The sequence below is a fragment of the Schistocerca cancellata genome, chromosome 2, assembly GCF_023864275.1.
Source record: "Schistocerca cancellata isolate TAMUIC-IGC-003103 chromosome 2, iqSchCanc2.1, whole genome shotgun sequence".
Lineage (NCBI taxonomy): Eukaryota > Metazoa > Arthropoda > Insecta > Orthoptera > Acrididae > Schistocerca > Schistocerca cancellata.
In genome coordinates this window covers 1,019,360,541-1,019,382,229 of record NC_064627.1, presented here as the reverse complement: position 1 = coordinate 1,019,382,229, position 21,689 = coordinate 1,019,360,541, and the positions used below count along the sequence as shown (strand labels likewise).

At 43.1% G+C, this 21,689-nt stretch overlaps 1 protein-coding gene and 1 non-coding gene across 2 annotated transcripts in view; both read left to right on the top strand.

Annotated features, from left to right (window-relative positions):
* Positions 1 to 21,689, top strand: part of LOC126160650 (extracellular serine/threonine protein CG31145-like) — an 891,510-nt gene that overhangs the window by 565,550 nt on the left and 304,271 nt on the right. The gene's annotated exons all lie outside the window — the stretch shown is intronic.
* Trnat-ugu (transfer RNA threonine (anticodon UGU)) lies at positions 3,096 to 3,170 on the top strand. Its single transcript has one exon. It is a non-coding gene; the product is annotated as a tRNA-Thr (tRNA).

Below are 21,689 nucleotides of genomic sequence, written 5' to 3'. Positions count from 1 at the left end.
CATTTATTTGGCGTTGTATTTAGCTGCAACCTGAACGATAAAAAGTACAGACAAGAAGCGAGAAAAAAAACTGAAATATGGAATTACAGAAGAAAGCAGATGATTAGATCGAGTAAATAATGAGGAGGAGCAAAATCGAGCCAGGGAAAAAGAAATTTTACGGCACAATTTGACTAAAGGGAAGGATAGGCAGATAGGAAAAAACCTGAGGTATCAACGTATAGTTAATTTGGTTCTGGATGGAATTTTGAGACGTGGTCGCAGATATAAATATTGTGGCTGATGACAAAGTCTTGATTACAATGATGATGTTCATATTAATTGACTTACCTTGCAGACCAGCACTGCCAAGAAGGGCATTCTGGGCCAAGACAAATCTAGTTGTATCAAACGCAGGCCTTCATCTGAGGAAGAATTTTCTGAGAATGTGCGTTTGAAGCACATTATTGAATGGTACTGAAAGAAAGACTGTGGGAACAGAAGAGAACGCAGCATCTGAGATGTGGTGCTACAGTAAACACTTGGGGCGGCTGGTAAATATCCTTACGGTCACTACTTCTGTTATGTTGTTAACGAAAAATTACTTAAATCGTCTGTGCGTCCATTACGCCACCTTTAAAAGAGCCTCAAAACTATTTTTGCAGTCACACGGAATGCAATGCAGGACATACCAACCATAATTTCCAGTCTGCAAGTCCACATTACTCATCGCGTTCACTGAAATAAAATTTTCTTACATGCTATTTATTTAGCGGGACCAGGAAAAATAACTATAATCAAAAGTCTTAAGTGATTGATATATTCAGTAAAAGTTCACACACACAAAATATAATAGTCAGTGAATGACGCAGCCAGCCACAAATACTTTTTAAATCTTTTATTTTATTGCCATAACCAGATTCGGGCATCTGAAGATGGGCATGGTAGCCCTAAACCGATTATGGCCATAAAATAAAACATTCAAAGAAGTATTTGTGCCTGGTTGCATCATCATCATCATCATCATCTGGCTATCATTAACAGCAGTGGAGTTCACAAGATCCAACATGGATAAAATGACATCAAAATATAAGAGTATTCCTACTAATACTACTACTACTACTACTACTACTAATAACAATAATAATAATAATGTTCCTATCGGAAACAGCACTATTAACAGTTCGGAGGTGACCGCTATGGGAAGTTTCAAGCAAAATTTCCTATCACCTTGATTTCTAATCACCAAAGTTAAAAGTCACTGTAATAGACACTGTCTCTAATTATTACTGGATCCCACTCACTTCCACTTTCTACTAATCTCTTCTCTTTCTTCCTCTCCCACAGGCATTGTTTCCTTCACTCTCATCGCAGCACTGTTCCACCACTGTCAACTGTGTTCCACTGCCACTCTGTCCCTCCTTTCTCTCACACTGACATTGTCTTCTTAACTCTGTCCACACCACAGCCACTGTCTACTGTCTTTCAGTATTTATTACTTTTGCGTCACTTTCCCACTGTCACTGTCTCCCCTTTCTCCGGATAAAAAAGCGCGAATGTGTTCGGATCTCGATATTTTTGAAGGTGCTGCGGAAGGTAGAATGAGGTCACAATATTATGAGAAGAAAGTTGCTACTCATCATATAACGGATATGTTGAGTCGCAGGTAGGCACAACAAAAAGACTGTCACAAATAAAGCTTTCAGCCAGTAAGGCCTTCGTCAGAAATAGACCACACACACACACACACACACACACACACACACACACACACACACTCAGGCAAATGCAACTCACACACACATAACTACAGTTTCAGGCAACTGAAGCCACACTGCGAGCAACCAGTGCATGATGGGAGTGGCGACTGGGTGGTGGTAAGGAGGAGACTGGGGCAGGGAGGGCGAGGGACAGTAGGGTAGGGGTGGCAGACAGTGAAGTGCTGATGGGGAGCGTGGAGAGATGAGGTGGAGAGACAGTAGGGCAGCTATGTGCAGTCTGAAGTTAGACAGAGGGCAGGAAAAAGGCGGTAGTGATGGCGGGGTGGGGGGGGGGGGGAGGTAGCAGAAAAAAGGAGAGAAGTAAAAAGACTGGGTGCGAAGTTGGAATAAGGGCTGTGTGGTGCTGGAATGGGAATGGGAAGGGGTTGGATGGGTGAGGAAAATGGCTAACGAAGGTTGAGGTGAGGAGGGTTATGGGAACATAGGATGTATTGCAGGGGAAGTTCCCACTTGCGCAATTCAGAAAAACTGGTACTGGTGAGAAGGATCCATATGGCACAGGCTGTGATGCAGTCTCTGAAATGAAGGATGTCACGTTCGGCAGCATGCTCGGCAATAGGGTGATCCACTTGTTACTTGGCCACAATTTGCCAGTGGCCATTCATGCGGAGAGGCAGATTGTTGGTTCCCATCCCACATAGAAAGCAGCACAGTGGTTGCAGCTTAGTTCGTAAATCACACGACTGGTTTCAAAGGTAGCCCTGCATTTAATGGGATAGGTGGTGTTTGTGACCAGATTGGAGTAGATGGTGGTGGGAGGATGTATGGGACAGGTCTTGCATCTATATCATAGGGGTATGATCCATGAGGTAAGGGTTTGGGATTATGGGTTGTATAGGGATGGATGAGTATATTGTGTAGGTTCAGTGGATGGAGGATTACCACTGTGAGACGGGTGGGGAGGATAGTGGACAGGACATTTCTGAGCAACTGAATTTCATTCTCTCGTCATGCCCTGAAATGAGAAAAGATCTCAGAAAAGTCTCATTTTTATGTGCAGCGTTTTGGAAGGTATTGGTACCTCATCCTCTCACATGAAACCTATGTTACAATCCTCGTCCTTCCTGTGAGCTGAATTAATTCTATTTTCGGACATGTTCGAAAGAACAGATACCATCTTAGTATATATATAGTTAAGGCTACCGGCCACTTGACCATCTTCTTCTGTGCGAATGCACAAACAGTGCCCGAACTCTTACGGGAATCGGCAACGCGCCGCGAGTAATGAGTGTAATGGGCGGGGGCACTACGAATGTAGTGCGGGACAATACGTTGAGAATGTGGGTTTCGCGGGAGGCGTGCCAGAGATAAATCCCTGCAGTCGCTCGCTCCTCTGTCCTCGGTGGCTCAGATGGATAGAGCGTCTGCCATGTAAGCAGGAGATCCCGGGTTCGAGTCCCGGTGGGGGCACACATTTTCATCTGTCCCCGTTGACGTGTGTCAACGCCTGTAAGCAGCTAAGGGCGTTCATTTCATTGTAATTTAATTCTATTTTTGTTGAAAGTTAGCTCAGACTCCGAGTTTCATTGTTAGTGAGACGCAAGGCCCTCTAAGAAAGAGTGTTGAGCATTGCTTGCTTCTGGTGTGGATGATGGTACGACGTGACATACAAATGGCGATTTGTGTTTGTGGATTTAGCCGTATCTTCTGATCGCTGTGAGAGGCAAACTACTAGCTTCATTAGGTCAAAACGTCCGACTGGGTATGGGTTGCTCAAGCAGGAAGCTTCGTTTATTATAACAGTTGCCTACTTCTGCATGTGGTGTTTGGCGAATAAATTTTCTAGAGGAGAGGGAAGGTCTGAGAGAGACTGGGTGGCCGCTTCTGTATTCAGCGGGCTCCCGTGTTAAAGGATTTTGACAGAGCTCCAAGAAGCCGTGAGGTATGGCGCCGATAGGGCGAATGGCGTGGAAAGAGCCGGATAGATGGCCCGTGCACCGCCGGCCATTGAGAGAGAAGTAGAGAGAGATAGAAAGAGAGAGAGTGGGGGGGGGGGGTTGACAGGGTGTGGTAGTATGAGGCGATGGGGGGAGGCGCCTACCTACCTCCCGGCTGCAGCCAGCACGCCACCGCAGCTGTGCGGGTGGTCGACATCGCAGGCGCTGCCAGGTCACGCGCGACGACGGCAAGTGGAGCGTGTGGCAAGTTCTGACGGAGAGCGGAGCTGGGTAAGAGTTTTCCATCTGCGGCGAGCCATGTGCAGGACCGTAGTTTCACCGCAAGACTGTGAGTAGCAGTCGATGGATCTGTACCCGTGGTTTAGGGGTAGCGTCTTTGATTCATAATCAAAACGTCTTCGGTCCCGGGTTCGATCCCCGCCACTGCCTAAATTTTGATAAATAATCAGCATTGTCGGCCGAAGACTTCCGGCATAAGAGGTCAGCCTCATTCTGCGAACGGCCTTGTCAAAGAGGGCGGAGGAGTGGATAGAGGTTCAGGGCACTCTCTTGTCCTAGGGGTGGGAAATTGCCCCTAAAGGCGGAAGAATCAGCAATGATCAACGACATGAGGATGCAGAAGGCAATGGAAACCACTGCTTTAAAGACACGTAATGTGTATCCACAGGACATGTGGCCTGTAATTGAAGAAGTCTCATGATAATCTCTCCATTGGCAAAAGATTCCGGAATAGTCCCCCATTCGGATCTCCGGGAGGGGACTGCCAAGGGGGAGGTTACCATGAGAAAAAGATTGAATAATCAACGAAAGGAAAACGTTCTACGAGCTGGAGCGTGGAATGTCAGAAGCTTGAACGTGGTAGGAAAACTAGAAAATCTGAAAAGGGAAATGCAAAGGCCCAATCTAGATATAGTAGGGTTCAGTGAAGTGAAGTGGAAGGAAGACAAGGATTTCTGGTCAGATGAGTATCGGGTAATATCAACAGCAGCAGAAAATGGTATAACAGGTGTAGGATTCGTTATGAATAGGAAGGTAGGGCAGAGGGTGTGTTACTGAGAACAGTTCAGTGACCGGGTTGTTCTAATCAGAATCGACAGCCGACCAACACCGACAACGATAGTTCAGGTATACATGCCGACGTCGCAAGCTGAAGATGAACAGATAGAGAAAGTGTATGAGGATACTGAAAGGGTAATGCAGCACGTAAAGGGGGATGAAATTCTAATAGTCATCGGCGAATAGAATGTAGTTGTAGGGGAAGGAGTAGAAGAAAAGGTTACAGGAGAATATGGGCTTGGGACAAGGAATTAAAGAGGAGAAAGACTAGTTGAGTTCTGTAACAAGTTTCAGCTAGTAATAGCGAATACCCTGTTCAAGAATCACAAGAGGAGGAGGTATACTTGGAAAAGGCCGGGAGATACTGGAAGATTTCAATTAGATTGCATCATGGTCAGACAGAGATTCCGAAATCAGATACTGGATTGTAAGGCGTACCCAGGAGCAGATATAGACTCAGATCACAATATACCAGTGATGAAGAGTAGGCTGAAGTTCAAGACATTAGTCAGGAAGAATCAATACGCAAAGAAGTGGGATACGGAAGTACTAAGGAATGACGAGATACGTTTGAAGTTCTCTAACGCTATAAATACAGCAATAAGGAAAAGCGCAGTAGGCAGTACAGTTGGCCGGCCGGTGTGGCCGTGCGGTTCTAAGCGCTTCAGTCGGGAACCGCGTGACCGCTACGGTCGCAGGTTCGAATCCTGCCCCGGGCATGGATGTTTGTGACGTCCTTAGGTTAGTTAGGTTTAATTAGTTCTAGGGGACTGATGACCTCAGATGTTAAGTCCCATAGTGCTCAGAGCCATTTGAACCATTTGAGCAGTACAGTTGAAGAGGAATGGACATCTCTAAAAAGGGCCATCACAGAAGTTGGGAAGGAAAACATAGGTACAAAGACGGTAGCTGCGAAGAAACCATGGGTAACAGAAGAAATACTTCAATTGATTGATGAAAGGAGGAAATACAAACATGTTCTGGGAAAATCAGGAATACAGAAATACAAGGCGCTGAGGAATGAAATAAATAGGAAGTGCAGGGAAGCTAAGACGAAATGGCTGCAGGAAAAATGTGAAGACATCGAAAAAGATATGATTGTCGGAAGAACAGACTCAGCATACAGGGAAGTCAAAACAACCTTTGGTGACTTTAAAAGCAACGGTGGTAACATTAAGAGTGCAACGGGAATTCCACTGTTAAATGCAGAGGAGAGAGCAGATAGGTGGAAAGAATACATTGAAAGCCTATATGAGGGTGAAAATTTGTCTGATGTGATAGAAGAAGAAACAGGAGTCGATTTAGAAGAGATAGGGGATCCAGTATTAGAATCGGAATTTAAAAGAGTTTTGAAGGACTTACGGTCAAATAAGGCAGAAGGGATAGATAACATTCCATCAGAATTTCTAAAATCATTAGGGGAAGTGGCAACAAAACGACTATTCGCGTTGGTGTGTAGAATATATGAGTCTGGCGATATACCATCTGACTTTCGGAAAAAGCATCATCCACACAATTCCGAAGACGGCAAGAGCTGACAAGTGCGAGAATTATCGCACAATCAGCTTAACAGCTCATGCATCGAAGCTGATTACAAGAATAATGTACAGAAGAATGGAAAAGAAAATTGAGAATGCGCTAGGTGACGATCAGTTTGGCTTTAGGAAAAGTAAAGGGACGAGAGAGGCAATTCTGACGTTACGGCTAATAATGGAAGCAAGACTAAAGAAAAATCAAGACATTTTCATAGGATTTGTCGACCTGGACAAAGCGTTCGACAATATAAAATGGTGCAAGCTGCTCGAGATTCTGAAAAAAGTATGGGTAAGGTATAGGGAGAGACGGGTCATATACAATATGTACAACAACCAAGAGGGAATAATAAGAGTTGACGATCAAGAACGAAGTGCTCGAATTAAGAAGGGTGTAAGACAAGGCTGTAGCCTTTCGCCCCTACTCTTCAATCTGTACATCGAGGAAGCAATGATGGAAATAAAAGAAAGGTTCAGGAGTGGAATTAAAATACAAGGTGAAAGGATATCAATGATACGATTCGCTGATGACATTGCTATCCTGACTGAAAGTGAAGAAGAATTAAATGATCTGCTGAATGGAATGAACAGTCTAATGAGTACACAGTATGGTTTGAGAGTAAATCGGAGAAAGACGAAGGTAATAAGAAATATTAGAAATGAGAACAGCGAGAAACTTAACATCAGGATTGATGGTCACGAAGTTAATGAAGTTAAGGAATTCTGCTACCTAGGCAGTAAAATAACCAATGACGGACGGAGCAAGGAGGACATCAAAAGCAGACTCGCTATGGCAAAAAAGGCATTTCTGGCCAAGAGAAGTCTACTAATATCAAATACTGGCCTTAATTTGAGGAAGAAATTTCTGAGGATGTACGTCTGGAGTACAGCATTGTATAGTAGTGAAACATGGACTGTGGGAAAACCGGAACAGAAGAGAATCGAAGCATTTGAGATGTGGTGCTATAGACGAATGTTGAAAATTAGGTGGACTGATAAGGTAAGGAATGAAGAGGTTCTACACAGAATCGGAGAGGAAAGGAATATGTGGAAAACACTGATAAGGAGAAGGGACAGGATGATAGGACATCTGCTAAGACATGAGGGAATGGTACTAGAGGGAGCTGTAGAGGGCAAAAACTGTAGAGGAAGACAGAGATTGGAATACGTCAAAATTGAGGACGTAGGTTGCAAGTGCTACTCTGAGATGAAGAGGTTAGCACAGGAAAGGAATTCGTGGCGGGCCGCATCAAACCAGTCAGTAGACTGATGACAAAACGATTTGACAAGTTTCTTACTTGCACCATTCAGCCTACATCCAAGAAGATAGCAAGAAACGTCCTTCCGAAATGAAGATTTCCCAAGAAGAATTCATCATTCACGAAAATGTCGCTAGATTGCATCCGTAAAATTTTTGGCCCAGCACTTGGCGCGATGTCACACGGTATCGTTGGTTACACTAAACGGTCACCTCTGCTTAAGTTGTGACATAAAGTCGCCAGAGACCTGAAATCATTTCGAGAATACGAAGCAGGCCTTTTCTCTCCGTTTCATTTGATTGCTGCAAACAACAGTTCACTTTTTGTCGAGGATTTTATTTGCTTAATCATTTCGGGTATACCCCACCATCAGAATACTTTATAAAAAGAACTTAATACAAAGCATTGTGTCACTTTAGTTCAATATTAACGATGTTTAACTTCTCGCTTACTCGCCCCCCTCCCCCCCGCCCTCCTCTCTCTCTCTCTCTCTGCCAATGACGTTTTAATGTAAGAACAGCTGAATTGTAGCACTGTGGTTCAGAGTCCAGATGAATCTATAGATCCTACTATATCTGGCTTCGAAAGTCAGTTCAGAGATCAGAGGAAGGTAGGGGCCTATCACCTTCTATAGGACCTTGCAGCATTAATAAAATAGGTACAAAATAACTTGTCCAGTACCTCCGCAAACGCAATAATGGTGGGGGCAAAGGGTAGGAAAAGTGCAGTTCGACAAATGAAATCTATTCAGAAATGTATACCTTGCTTAAGTTGTAGGTTACAGCTAGCGAGTTTACAATCGATTGTGGTAACAGTTTATGTTAGTACAACCAATAATTCGACAAATATAGATGATCAAAGTCAGTGGTTTCTCATTAGACTACCAATAATGAAATAGTTGCATAAAAATCAACCAAAGCAAAAATAGACCGACCACGGGATGCCAGAAGGGAATATCATGAAACAAAACAGCGATTAAGAAATGTAGCGTAGTAGACAAAGTCGCTTACTACAATACTGCCAGTCTAAAATAAAGAACATGTGTCTCGTAGAAATTATTTGCCACTCCCCTGGCAACCTGTTGGACAATATTATATAAAAATAATTTTTTTTTCCTTTCCTGCGTATTTACAAAATAGTAAAACCTGAGCCAACCAATTCATCTCAGAACAGCACTTGGACACAGCGTGCAGAAATGTCTATCGGATGTATTCGATTGTCTACCCTCCCCTGCACTTCTTACCCTCAATAACTCCCTGAAGTTCCATGGAAGTTATTCCTCGATCTCGTAAAACATTTCCTGTCCCTCTTTTTGTCAAAGTTGTCAACACGTTGTCTACTCGCCGATTCTGCAGAGAACCTCCTAATTTCTTACCAGCCCGCCTAGTTTCCAACGTACCTCTGTGGCATCACATCTAAAACGCTCCCATTTCGTTCTTTTGCGCTCCATACGCTGTCCATGATCCATTTCCATATGATGCTATGCTCCAAACGTAAATGTTTTTGCTACAGACTTCTTTTGGCCTGAGATACTCTGCTTTTTATGTCCTGCTTGCTTCGTCTGGCATGTTTTATTTGGCTTTCAATGTGTTAAGTTTGTCGCTAATCTCATTTCTGTTATTGCTCATTACTTTAATTATGCTTCGGTTTGATCTCAGTTAGGATGTTCTAGTTACACTTCTCACTTTATGCAGCTGGTCCTTCAATTATTCTTGAGTTTTATTAAGGTCTAGCTGAGAAGCCTGTTGTTGATCGGTATTTATTTATAGCTATGCGTGAGACTTCGTACACGTGGAATTTATTTTTGACTTAAAAAGTTACTTTGTATACAACGTTTGAAGTAGTAATGACTGGGTACATCAAGAAAGAGCTTGTTTGCTTCACTAACATGGGAGACAGCCATGCAGGGTTGGCCGTCCGAAAATCAACTGTAACTACGGTCCATGCCTGTAAAACGCAGCGTCTGGCCTTTTGATTTGTTTACGGTCATGGCATAACATAACCCCACTGGAAACTGTACACGTTCGCAGCGAAATGGTAAACTGTTAAGAATAAACGGGATTCGGGGTATAAAAACAAGCCCGCCTGGGCCACTTCCAGTCAAAATTTCCGCTTCTGTGGTGTTGCAGTGGAGAGAAGTAACTTTAAGCCTCTGTGAGTGAAGGGTTCTGAGGAGGGAGGTAATGCATGACGCTCGTGATCAGAGTTATGTAGCATCTGACTTTCAGAATGAGTTTCCAAAGAGTAATTAAAGCCAGATGTTCTTCAATGCAGCAAGTCTTAACTTCCCTTTGATCGTTTGATTCGGTAGACTGCATGGTCTGGAATGGAGCAAGTCTTAACTTCACTTTAATCATATGATTCGTTAGATTGCAAGGTCCTAAGTCTAGACAATTTTATTCGTAAACAAAGCTGAATTTAAATATAATGTTTAGGCATCCAAATCACGAAGTAAACTTAACTTTTTTCTGACAAAGATTATAAATAAATAAGAATGAAAACAAGTTTTGAGTGTTGTTGGGTCTTGCCCACTCGTTTCGTATAGGTTGCCTAAGGGATGCCGCGTTCTCGGAATGCTATACAACAATTCAAGCAAATAACATTTGTAGTTTTATTTCTATAAAGCAGATTTGACAATACTTAACTTGAATGTACAAAATGTTGTCGCAAGCGATGGGCGACATGCAGTATAATTCAGAGTCCTTGCTATAAATAATATTCAAACAAGCAATGGATATGGATCACTAATAACTGTTCTCGTAGCACTCTCTGCTAGGCCGTGCTAATACTCTGCGAATCCTGTGCACTAATGTCCGGCCGAGGCTGGCAGGAGGGGCGCTCATATCCACTTCGGCTGGACGCCACCGCCATCGTGGTGTAGTCCTAGTCAGCCCACCCTTGGCCGACTTCGTTTCACCGCCTTCTCTGGTCTTGCGTTCGTCGTCTTCGTTCCGACGCTTGTGATTACTCCAGAACATATACAAAGCGAAATCAGTAAATCCATATATTCTAGCCAAGTAACCTCTCTGTTAATTTGTATTCGTTAAGATTCATTGCGACCTTAATTCCGCCACTTACGTAAACTTCCAAAAGCACATCTATCACCGAGTTGAAAAACACTAAGAACGCCGTCTATTGGTTCTTTGGTGTACTAAGTGCGTAATAGAGCCGTATATTGGTTCTTTGATGCAGCACGCCGTGATAAGTATGTGTCAAAACTACCAAGCTGAATACACGATTTTATATGAAATTTTAAATTACGATACCTTTTGTTTTGGCCGGCCGTAGTGGCCGAGCGGTTCTAGGTGCTTCAGTCTGGAACCGCGCGACCGCTACGGTCGCAGGTTCTAATCCTGCCTCGGGCACGGATGTGAGTGATGTCCTTAGGTTAGTTAGGTTTAAGTAGTTCTAAGTTCTAGGGGACTGATGCCCTCTGATGTTAAGTCACATAGTGCTCAGAGCCATTAGGACCATTTTGTTCAAAATGGTTCAAATGGCTCTGAGCACTTATGGGACTCAACATCTTAGGTCATAAGTCCCCTAGAACTTAGAACTACTTAAACCTAACTAACCTAAGGACATCACACACACCCATGCCCGAGGCAGGATTCGAACCTGCGATCGTAGCAGTCCCGCGGTGCCGGACTGCAGCGCCAGAACCGCTAGACCACCGCGGCCGGCGGACCATTTGGACCTTTTGTTTTGTGTTCCGATTTTGATGAATTTAGCCTTTATTTTGCCCCAAGCAGCGTTCAAGTTACCCTAAAACCTCCATTAAAATACGTGTAGTAGTTTTGGAGATTAGAGTGTTCAAACAGACAAACGCGACGCCTGTACAGTTTTGTTCTTATTACAGGTATAGGTAGGTAGCAATGTTGTCAGCGAAACGTATCACTCACACCCTTAAGCTCCGTATTTAAATCTCCTTCCTGAAGCCTTATTTCATTTGTCAGTGATTCCTCTACGTATAGATTGAACGATATTATACGCTTTTGTAATCTGAGCAATTCGATGTTGGGCTTCCATTCCTATCTTTCCCTGCGCCTTATTACACGTATTGCATGTTCCCCGTCCTTTCCTATAGCTTATATCAGTATTTTCCCGAGAATTTGGAACATCCTGCACCATTTTACGCTTTTTATACATCGACAAATCTCATGGATGCAACTTGTTTTCTTTGGAAGTCTTCTTTCCATTATCAAGCATAACGTCAGAACAGCCTCTCTGGTGGCTTTACCTTTCCGAAACCAAATTGATACATAGTTTATCTTTCCATTATTAAGTATATTATTCTTGTCAGCAACGTGGACACTTGAGATGTTTATGTGATTGTGCGATAGTTCTCGCACTTACCTGTCTTTTCTCCAAAAGTCTTTTGGTATGTCTCCAGCCTCATAGGTTCTGCATGTATTTTCATACGTATCATGTGCACGCTGATATTTCGGGCAGTGCTGATAGTGTTTCAAACAGACGATACCGGTGACGCAACCCCTTAAACGCCGCTGCCAGTTCAATTTGCTGTTAACAGGCGCGCCCCATGCTGCTGCCAATGTCTCGCGAGGCTCGATGCAGTTGTGTAGCGGCGTGCGCTGTTATTGATGATCACGCGGCTGGCGTAGTGTTTCTGTTGGCGATTATGTCTGTGGCAGGAGGGAGTGCCTAAACCCCGGTGCTAATACGCATACTTTTTCCATAGGAACGTACGGCACTTGCGGCGCTAAGCTTGCATGATCTACCTTGGGTATACTATAAACAAAACAGAAAATTCTGTGGCCGTTGTGACATCGATACGAAGCTTCAGTTATCACCTCGAAAAAATATTACGTATGTCATGTATTGTTTGTTTGCAGGTCGTGTCTATAGTCGTGTTAAACACTGAAATCCCCGAGCTACAATACCGTAGCATGCCGCTATAAGACCAAACAAAAATGGCACAGGCCACTGATGAAGTAAAATATCGACAGGTAACCCGTTCTCTGCCTTTCAAAGGGAACAACACTGCGACAGTCGATGCTTTACTCGATGGAAGTGTATGACGACACAGTGGTTCCGTGGTGTAGTCGCTTCCACTAGTGTCAGATAAGTCTGAATGGAAAAGAACATATTGGGAGACCATCTCTCCTTGAAGAACCGAGAATCGCGAGTAGTGTTGAAGCCATGGTACCCTAAGGCTAGCATATCACAATCAGTGCGATACAAAATTAGTCCTAGATCGGTTTTCAAACGCCTTACACAATCTTATGACCGTGGAAAACGTCTCCGGCCGCTCGGCTGCACAACTGCTCGGATCATTCAGAAAGTCCGGCGAAAAGAGGCAGCAGCTGTCAGGCCAGTACAGGCGACAGCTTTAGCGGACTAATCAGGAACAAGTATTTGGTGTACCACTGTGATCTCAGGACAAAAAAAGAAAAGAATAAAGTAAAGCAAGCATTCTAAAATACAACCGCTAAACATCCGACAAGGTGATTAAGAATATTTTGTTCGGAATTTTATGCTGTGGAGGAATTTCGACGAGAAAAGAAGAAGAAATCAGGTATGGAAGAGATAGGTGATCCAGTATTAGAGTCAGAATTCGAAAGAGATATGGAAGACTTGAGAAAAAAATAACGCATAAGGAACAGATAACTTTCTATCGGAATTTCTAAAATCACTATGGGAAGCAGTAACAACCGACTGTTCGTGTGTAAAATCTGCGAGACGGGCGACATATATCAGACATTTGGAAAAATATCATCCTTAAAATTTCCAAGGTAGCAAGGGCATACATGAGAATTACCACACAATATTCATCCGAGTTTCTGACAATGATAACATACAGAAGAATTAAAAAGAAAATTGAGGATACGTTACATGACTATTATTTTGGCTGTAGGAAAGCCAAAGGACCAGCAAGGCAGTCCTAAGGTTGCACTTGATAATAGAAGGAAGACTGAAGAAAAATCGTTGGATCTGTCGACCTAGAAGAAGCGTTCGAGAATGTAAAATGGGGCCAGAGGATCGAAATTTCGAGGGGTAAACTGTAAGGAAAGACGGGTAATGTACAGGTTGTACAACAACCAGGAGGGAACAATCACACTGGAAGACCAACAGCGAAGTGCTCAGATTAAAAAGAGTGTACGCGATGCAGTTGTTCAGTCTATAAATCTAAGTAGCAATGACGGAAATTTGAAAAAAGATTCAAGATAGGATTATAATTCATCTTGGAAGGATAAAAGTTATAAAATTCGTTGATGACAGTGAAAGTGAAGAATAATTACAGAATCTGTTGAATGAAATGAACAGTTTACTGCGTACAGGGTATGGATTGATGGACTGAGAGTAAACCAAAGATAGACAGAAGTAATCAGAAACAGCAGCGATGATAATAGCAATAAACTTGTCATCAAAATTAGTGATCACAAAGTAGACAAAGTTACCGAACTGTGCTGCCTTTAAATCAAAATAATCCATGACGAACGAAACATGGAGAACATAAAAAGCAGATTATCACAGGCGAAGAGGGCATTTCTAGCCAAGAGAAATCTACTAGCACCAACCGTAGACATGAACTTGAGGAAGAAGTTTCTGAGAAGGAACGTTTGGAGCACAGCATTGTAGTAGTCAATCACGGATTGCGGGAAACAGGAAGAGAAGAGAATTGAAGCTTTTGAGATGTGGTGCTGCCGAAGAATGCTGAAAACTTGGTGGACTTCTAATGTAAGGAATGAGAATGTACTCCATTCAATCGAACATGAAAGAAAGATATGGAAACCAGTGCCAAGAAGAATGGACAGGATGATAGGGCCTGTGTTAAGGCCTCGGGGAATGATCTCTTTGGGACAAGAGGGGGCTGCAGAGATTAAAAACTATAGAGGAAGACAGAGATTTGAATACATCCAGCAAATAACTCAGGACGTAGGGTGAAGTATTACTCTCAGATGAGGAAGTAGGCGCGGAAGAGGAATTTGTTTTGGGCCGCATGAAATTAGTAGAAGACTGAGCACCCAAATTAAATAAATAAATTTAAAAAATGGGCCCAGCATGCTTCCACTGCGCGTTTGACTGAACATTCGACCGCAACTACAGAGAAAAAACCTGCTTGGTAATGGAGAAAAGAGGTTCTCCAAGACACCTATTAAAAGTAAGACAAGGTTTATTCAAAAGAACAGAGTCTGGCAAAGAGCAGAAACAAAAAATTGAGATAATCCAGGGAGTATGGCAAGACTGTAGTACGTCACTACCCTAAGTCAACGACCTGGTCAGCGAATGGATGATGAACAGAATACCTCAAGGTATAAGGATTGGGCAAGGCAAATCTCGAAATACAATGCTTTTTGCCTACGACCAGGTAATCATGCGAGACAGTGAAGATAATTTACAAATTTCGTCACACATTAAACAATATATGTTCGGAAAGAAGGAATTCCGATTTCTGCCGCATTCGGGCAATGAAAAGTATTCGTTGGCGGCAAATGGAAATTTGTACCAAGGCCTGATTCGAAAACGGGGTTTATACTTATTAGGAAGATGTCTTAAACACCTACGCCACCTTGGCACAATGGTTAGACACAACTGCGCAGACTACCCAAGCACGCATCCGCCTTCAGTCCAAATTTCCAGTTGCCGCATACTACCAAAGTTTGGTCCCTAGACCTTTTTCCTCTGTTTGCTCGTCGCATCACGCAAAGTCCGTGTGAGGTGGTGTGAAGAGTGCTCTGCACTGAGTGATCACATTAGCCTTCATGGCGCATATATGGGTGGTGTCCGTTCTTTCGGACATCTCCTGCGGCCAGGGATAGAACATGTTCAGAAAGGAGAAATTCCGATCCCTGCAGCATTCGGTGTCTGAGCCTGCGGTCGGACATGACCGAAAGAACAAGCACCACCCATTTTATGGATATATACACAATATTAATCTAAATTATAATCTAAACATATCAAATGGTTCAAATGGTTTTGCGCAATATGGGACTTAACATCGGAGGCCATCAGTCTCCTAGAACTTAAAACTACTTAAACCTAGCTAACCTAAGGACATCACATACATTCATGCCCGAGGCAGATTTCGAACCTGCGACCGTAGCGGTCGCGCGGTTCCGGACTGAAGAGCCTAGAACCGCTCGGTCACCGCGGCCCACCTAAACATATCAACAACAGAAATAAACAAAATGGCCTTTTTTGGAAAGTACACTCTAAGGATTAAAATAATCATTAGTAATACAATGATGAAACTCGTGTCCCATTTCCAATATGTAGAATGTGACTCACCTACTGAAGAACAGAAAAACATAAATGAGAAAATGAAGAAGTATCAACAGATATGTGACATGAAAAGAAGAGCTTTGAAAGGTAAAACTAGAAAAGAAACCCAACCGAAAATTTATAAATTGATTGCACCATATGGATCAGAAAGTAGGCTATTAAGATGAAAAGACATAAGAGAACTTGAAACGTCAGAAACGAAGTTCCTTAGATCTGTGGAACGCTGCACAAGAGAAGGCAGAATAAGACATGAAGAAATAAGGAAAGAACTGGGTGTAAAGCCATTAACTGAGAAGTACTCCAACGAAAACAGGATTAGAAAGAGAGTGTATTACGTAAGTAATATCAGAGAATCGCTCGACAGTCGGTGGAATACAACCCTACTGGACGAAGGAGTGTGACAAGACCGAGAAAGAGTTGGTGAGGTAGAACAGACCACAATGCCTAATCGTCCTCGTATTCTGCTGGCATGGCACTCACCGAATTATCCTTCGTTCTTGGTCGAAGAGACCAAAGCTTGGCACGTATTTCCAGAAGGACGAGGAGGTGATTTTAGAGGTGAACGTTTTCTGAACGGTCAAAATGCATACTCCTACAATCAAGATCTCCGACAAGTCATTCATCTGTGGGAAAGAAGAAATGTCGCATTTACTGGTGATTATGTAGAGAAGGACCAGCACCGTCAAACGTTCATGGTCGCGACTTGATGTTTTCGAGGTGATAATTCTTTATCGTAGCTGGTACGCTGTAGACGGCTCATGACGGCTCATTTACTTTATACAAAATGCTGTTTCGACTGGACTTTGGTTTCTTTCATTTTGATAGGCCTTCGTCGTCCTTCTCCGCTTACAGTTGCTGGGAAGGAGTTGCGATTCAGGTGCGTTCCAGAACACATGGGGATTCAGGGAGACGAATTAGCAGACAAGAGCGAAGGAGACGTGTACTGACAAGCAGGCAGCTCAATCTTGAGGTCAGTGGTTCCCAAACTTGGGGGTAACTAACTCCAGATGGGTAAAATTAAATTTTCTGAGGGGTAAAAACTAAACGATTCGATTCTGTTTCATTCAAGAAACTAAATTATTTTGAAAATCTCATTGCTATTATCACAATTTTGTAAAACTTACGTTGATTACGTGAGTCACCAATAATTACTTTTTCTCAATTAGTAGCATTAATACGCTGGAGGTTACAGGTTTCTCACATAGTTCACCAATCGAACACATGTTGTGCGTCGTCCCGTGCAAGGCTGATGATAAAAGTGCGACATATACATAAGAAATACTAAATACCTGAAGAAAATGTCTTCTCCAAGTTGTAGATAGTACCTACAGTGGTCCAGAAATTGCTTCATTACTCGCTTCGAAACAGACAAATCATTTAATTGACTACACAACACAGCAGTAACTACACAAGGGCTACTATAGTGTTGTACACTTTATTATTATTATTATTAAAGTGGTTAGATACAAAGCCTTAACAGCCTAAAGTCGTCTAATTGCTGCGAGTTCAGAAGTAAAGAGTACAGCAATCATTACAAACAGCAAGTGTAGGGCACTCATTTGAACTTATTTGATTTTAAATGGGTCTGCAGTGTGCAAGTCGGACAAGTGCGGCATTGGAGAAGAGTATTGCAGGGGAAGTATGTTCTGTAACAAGTGTCTACCCTCACTGTGGATTGTTAGCTTTCTTATCCTAGAAGGTGTTGCGTTAGCAGTTGCGATGCTCCACGAATCACACACACACACACACACACACACACACACACGCACACACACACAAACTAAATATCATAAAAGTCTTTCATTCTACAGTTTAATTATTTGCTAAAATTGGTGAGTGTGTGTGGTGAAGGGGGATGGGGGGGAGGCCGGAGATACAACCTAATGTCTCATTGCACTCGGGAGTTATGGTCTAAGAAAGGTGTGTAGCCAACACTCTAGATGCTATATCCTCGCTGTTGAGGTACAGTCTCGTGTCGGGATGGGAGGACGAGTAGCTGGAGGTGACGTACAGTAGACTGCGACTACTGAAGTCATCGCCTCGGCCGTGGCCCACCTCCTTCGCGCCAGAATAGACGAGGTGAGGTCCTTTTCGTTCGAATAAGTATAGGACACAGTCCTACGACGAATGGCCTGTTCCTCCAGCGAGAACATCGTCCAGTATGTGATGCTTGCACGTTTCATTTGTCTATATTTTACTCCACCTGGCGTCAAAAAATATGAGGTACCAAGAAGACATTGTTGGATGTGACTGTAGTTCCGGACAAGTCCACATCATCGGGTGCTATATAAATGATCAGAATTGTAGTTCTCTATGACGGGGAAAACGACCGTTAGAATGCAACATTGTTCGTGTTTAGTGTTTTCACCAGGCCTTGAAGGGTGTATAAGGGGCGTTGAACTGCGTAATTTGCTGAATGATCACCGTGAAGCACATGGAGTGCCGTATACTCACGTGATACAGCATTACCAGCACCCGTCGGAATTTGAAAGGCACCTTAAGTGGATGTCCATTTAGCTTCCTGGTGGATTCGTACAAATTCCGGGTACGTGAGGAATTGAGATGTGTCAACCACGCCTGCCCACCACAAGCGAGGGTCGTCATTGTATCAAGCACATCGAAGCCCTTCACGTTCGCGTCTGCCATCCGAGAAGTAAGGGGCTCCCCGCGGCATTCTGTGTCGTTCTACATCATTCATAGCAGACTGAGAGTAGTCGGAGTAGGTAATAACCATCTCATTCATAGGCTGCTTTTAAGACCACATCAAAAAAGATTGCGTTTTGTGTGCAGTTCAGTACATCTTGCGTCCTCATGTCTTACCCTTCAGGTCATAGTATCGTGGTGTCATTTTGTCACAGGACAAAACTCGTGCACACGTGGAAGATGCCTGTATGGACTTCTGGTTGATGCTCAGGTGCTCCTCTTGCCAGGAACATCCTCGGGTCTTTCTCCAACAGAACATGTGTGAGACCAGCTTGGACGTCAGCTCCGTCCCACTTACGGTATCCAAGACATCAACGACCATCACAAGAGTTGAGGCCAGTTTGCCTCAGTATACAACGGCTTTATGCAGGCATTCATATCAGAGGGGGGTGCAACATAATACTTGAACTGTCCCTATTTTTATAAACAAGATAGAACATGAAAGTGTGAAACTTCCTTGAGACTAAAACTCTCTCTCTCTATCTCTCTGTCTCTCTCTCTCCACGCGCGCGCACACACACACACACACACACACACACACACACACACACACACACACACAAATATCATTCGCTCGAATTGTCCAGAATGTTCTTCAGCCCAATGTCGAACAATTTTAGCATGGTGACATGGTGCATTGTCATGCATAAGAACTCCATCGTTGTTTAGGGACATGAAGTCCATGAATAGCTGAAAATTTACTCCAAGTAGCCGAACATCACCATTTCCATCAACGACCTGTTCATTTGGACCACAGGACCCAGTGCATACCATGTAAACACAGGTCAAACCATTGTGTGCACAGTGCCTTGTTGACAATTTGAGTCCGTGACGTCGTGGGGTCTGCACCACTCTCGCTCACTGTCGTCACCTCTTACCAACTGACATCGGGACTCATCTGGACCAGTCGTCTAGGGTCCAGTCGAGATGGCCGCCAGTTTAAGAGAGGTTCTGCATGCAATGTTCCGCTGTTAGTACGGCAGTCGCGTAGGTCAGCTCCTGCCATAGTCCATTAGCGCCAAATTTCGCAGCACTGTCCTAACGATTCGTTCGCCGTATGTCCCACAGTGGTTTCTGCGGTTATATTAGGCAGTTTTGCTTGTCTATTAACACTGACAATTACACGCAAATAAAATCTTCTTGGTTTTCAAGCCACATCAGTTCGAATAAAATTCTCAAACTTTACTCTTGACGACGATGGCAGAGAGGGCCATTGAATTGACGCGGCTTGAAAACCGAGATTTTATTCAGATAGGCCACCGCGAAAGACTCCAGGGACATATACCTCTACGTAAACGCCGCTGTTCTCGGTCGTTAAGTGAAGGACGTCGGCCACTACGGTGTCCGTGGTGAGAGGTAGTGCCTGAAATTTGGTTTTCTCGGCACGCTCTTGGCACTGTGGATCACGGAATATTGAATTCCCTAACGATTACCGAAGTGGAACGTCCCAAGCGTCTAGCCCCAAATACCATTCCGCGTCCAGACTCTATTAATTCCCGTCTTGTTGCAATAATCACGTCGGAAACGTTTTCACATGAGTCACAAATAGAAATGACAGTTCCGCCGATTCACTGCCCCTTTTATACCTCGTGTACGCGATGCTACTGCTGTCTGTTTATGTACATATCCCTAGCCCATGACTTTCGGGCTCCTTATTGTGTCAGGAGATATTAATGTGTTGTCTGAGTGGTGCAGTCATCCATGTTTTTTGTAACTGATCAGCGAGACTCACATCAATTTGTTGTTATTTTACCATCCTTCTCGCATTATGCCCGTTTTTGTAGAAAAGTTTTAGAATATTTGGCTAAAATCACATTGTCTTAGAAGTGCGTTATAATGTCAATATGCGGAGGGACGTGAATGACATTGGGAGGAACCGGATGTAATTTTAAATCAAATTGTATTTTATCCCTTTTTAATATTTTAGATATTTTAACGACAATCAACGCTAATTATATTTGTATCAGTGCTAAGACTTGAATAGTGAACTTACACAAACGTCACAAACACGCACCTTTCGATGCGCCTTTGGAGATGCCGCGATTAAAGCTAGGCAGGTGTCAAATCTGATCCTCAAGAGTATGTCCCTTACTCCTCTGAACGGTTTGTCAACGGAGGGATCGATAATTACAAGAACCGGAGCAAAAGGTTTTTGAAATGCTCAAATAAATACGTTCTTCACTCCCATCTACCGGCGCAAACATGCAATGACATCTAGCATATTAACAGGTTATAAGGATAGAAGATGCTATAAATCAGATATCTTGCCCGCTAATATTAAACGTGAATTCCTTTCCCACTGTCTTGCAGTCTCCAGTTACAGAATTTAGAAATAGTTTATTATTTCTTGAGAGAGATATTCGGAATCGATATTATCATGTAAGACACTGGAGCCAACAAATGTCTCCATGATGGTTGTAAAATCATATCACAGGGTGGAGGGTGAGATGATGACAATGAAAGTGCAGCGACAGTATTTGTTTCTTTGATCACGATCGTACTTTGCATTTCATTTGATAAATATTTTCGATCAATAATCTTCAGATCAGGTGCTTAGGTTTTGCAGGGAAATGACCTAATGGTGGGAATCAGCTAACAGCATAAATAAAATAATATATACTTACTGAACGGAAAGATTTAGGTGTTCCTTTTTCCCACACGCCATTTGAGAGTGGAATGGTAGAGAAGTAGTATGTAAATGGTTCGATGAACCCTCTTCCAGGCACTTAAGTGTGAATTGCAGAGTAACCATGTAGATGTAGATGTAGATCAACTGCAAAATCGTTTCATTAAGTTCATCGGCAATGTATCGGGACTTCGGGTATTTCAAGAACAATGAAATTCGAAACTGTGAAATTAGAGCACGCGATATATTTGGAAAACAACTTTTTTAAATTTTTTTCCTGTCTGTGCTTGGTAGTCTTATAAGTATTTACCAGTTGCGATTGTTATGAGTCGTGGATAAAATTCGTATCTCACTACGAAACCAATACACCACATAGTGTCAATCTTCGTCACTTGAAATCAGTGATTTAAGGTGACAAAAGAGGAGCTCTAGATAACTATTTGGCGTCTTTTCTTCGTAACAAGATATTCGTTTTGGCTACGAATCGTGAGAGTCAAAAGTGTTGCAAATTTCCCAAATGTGATCAAGACAGCTGAATATGTGAATGTCTTTTACGAATCACGTACTTACCGGTCTGCAGACACTTGGTTTTCTTTCGGCGTAGTCACGGTAAC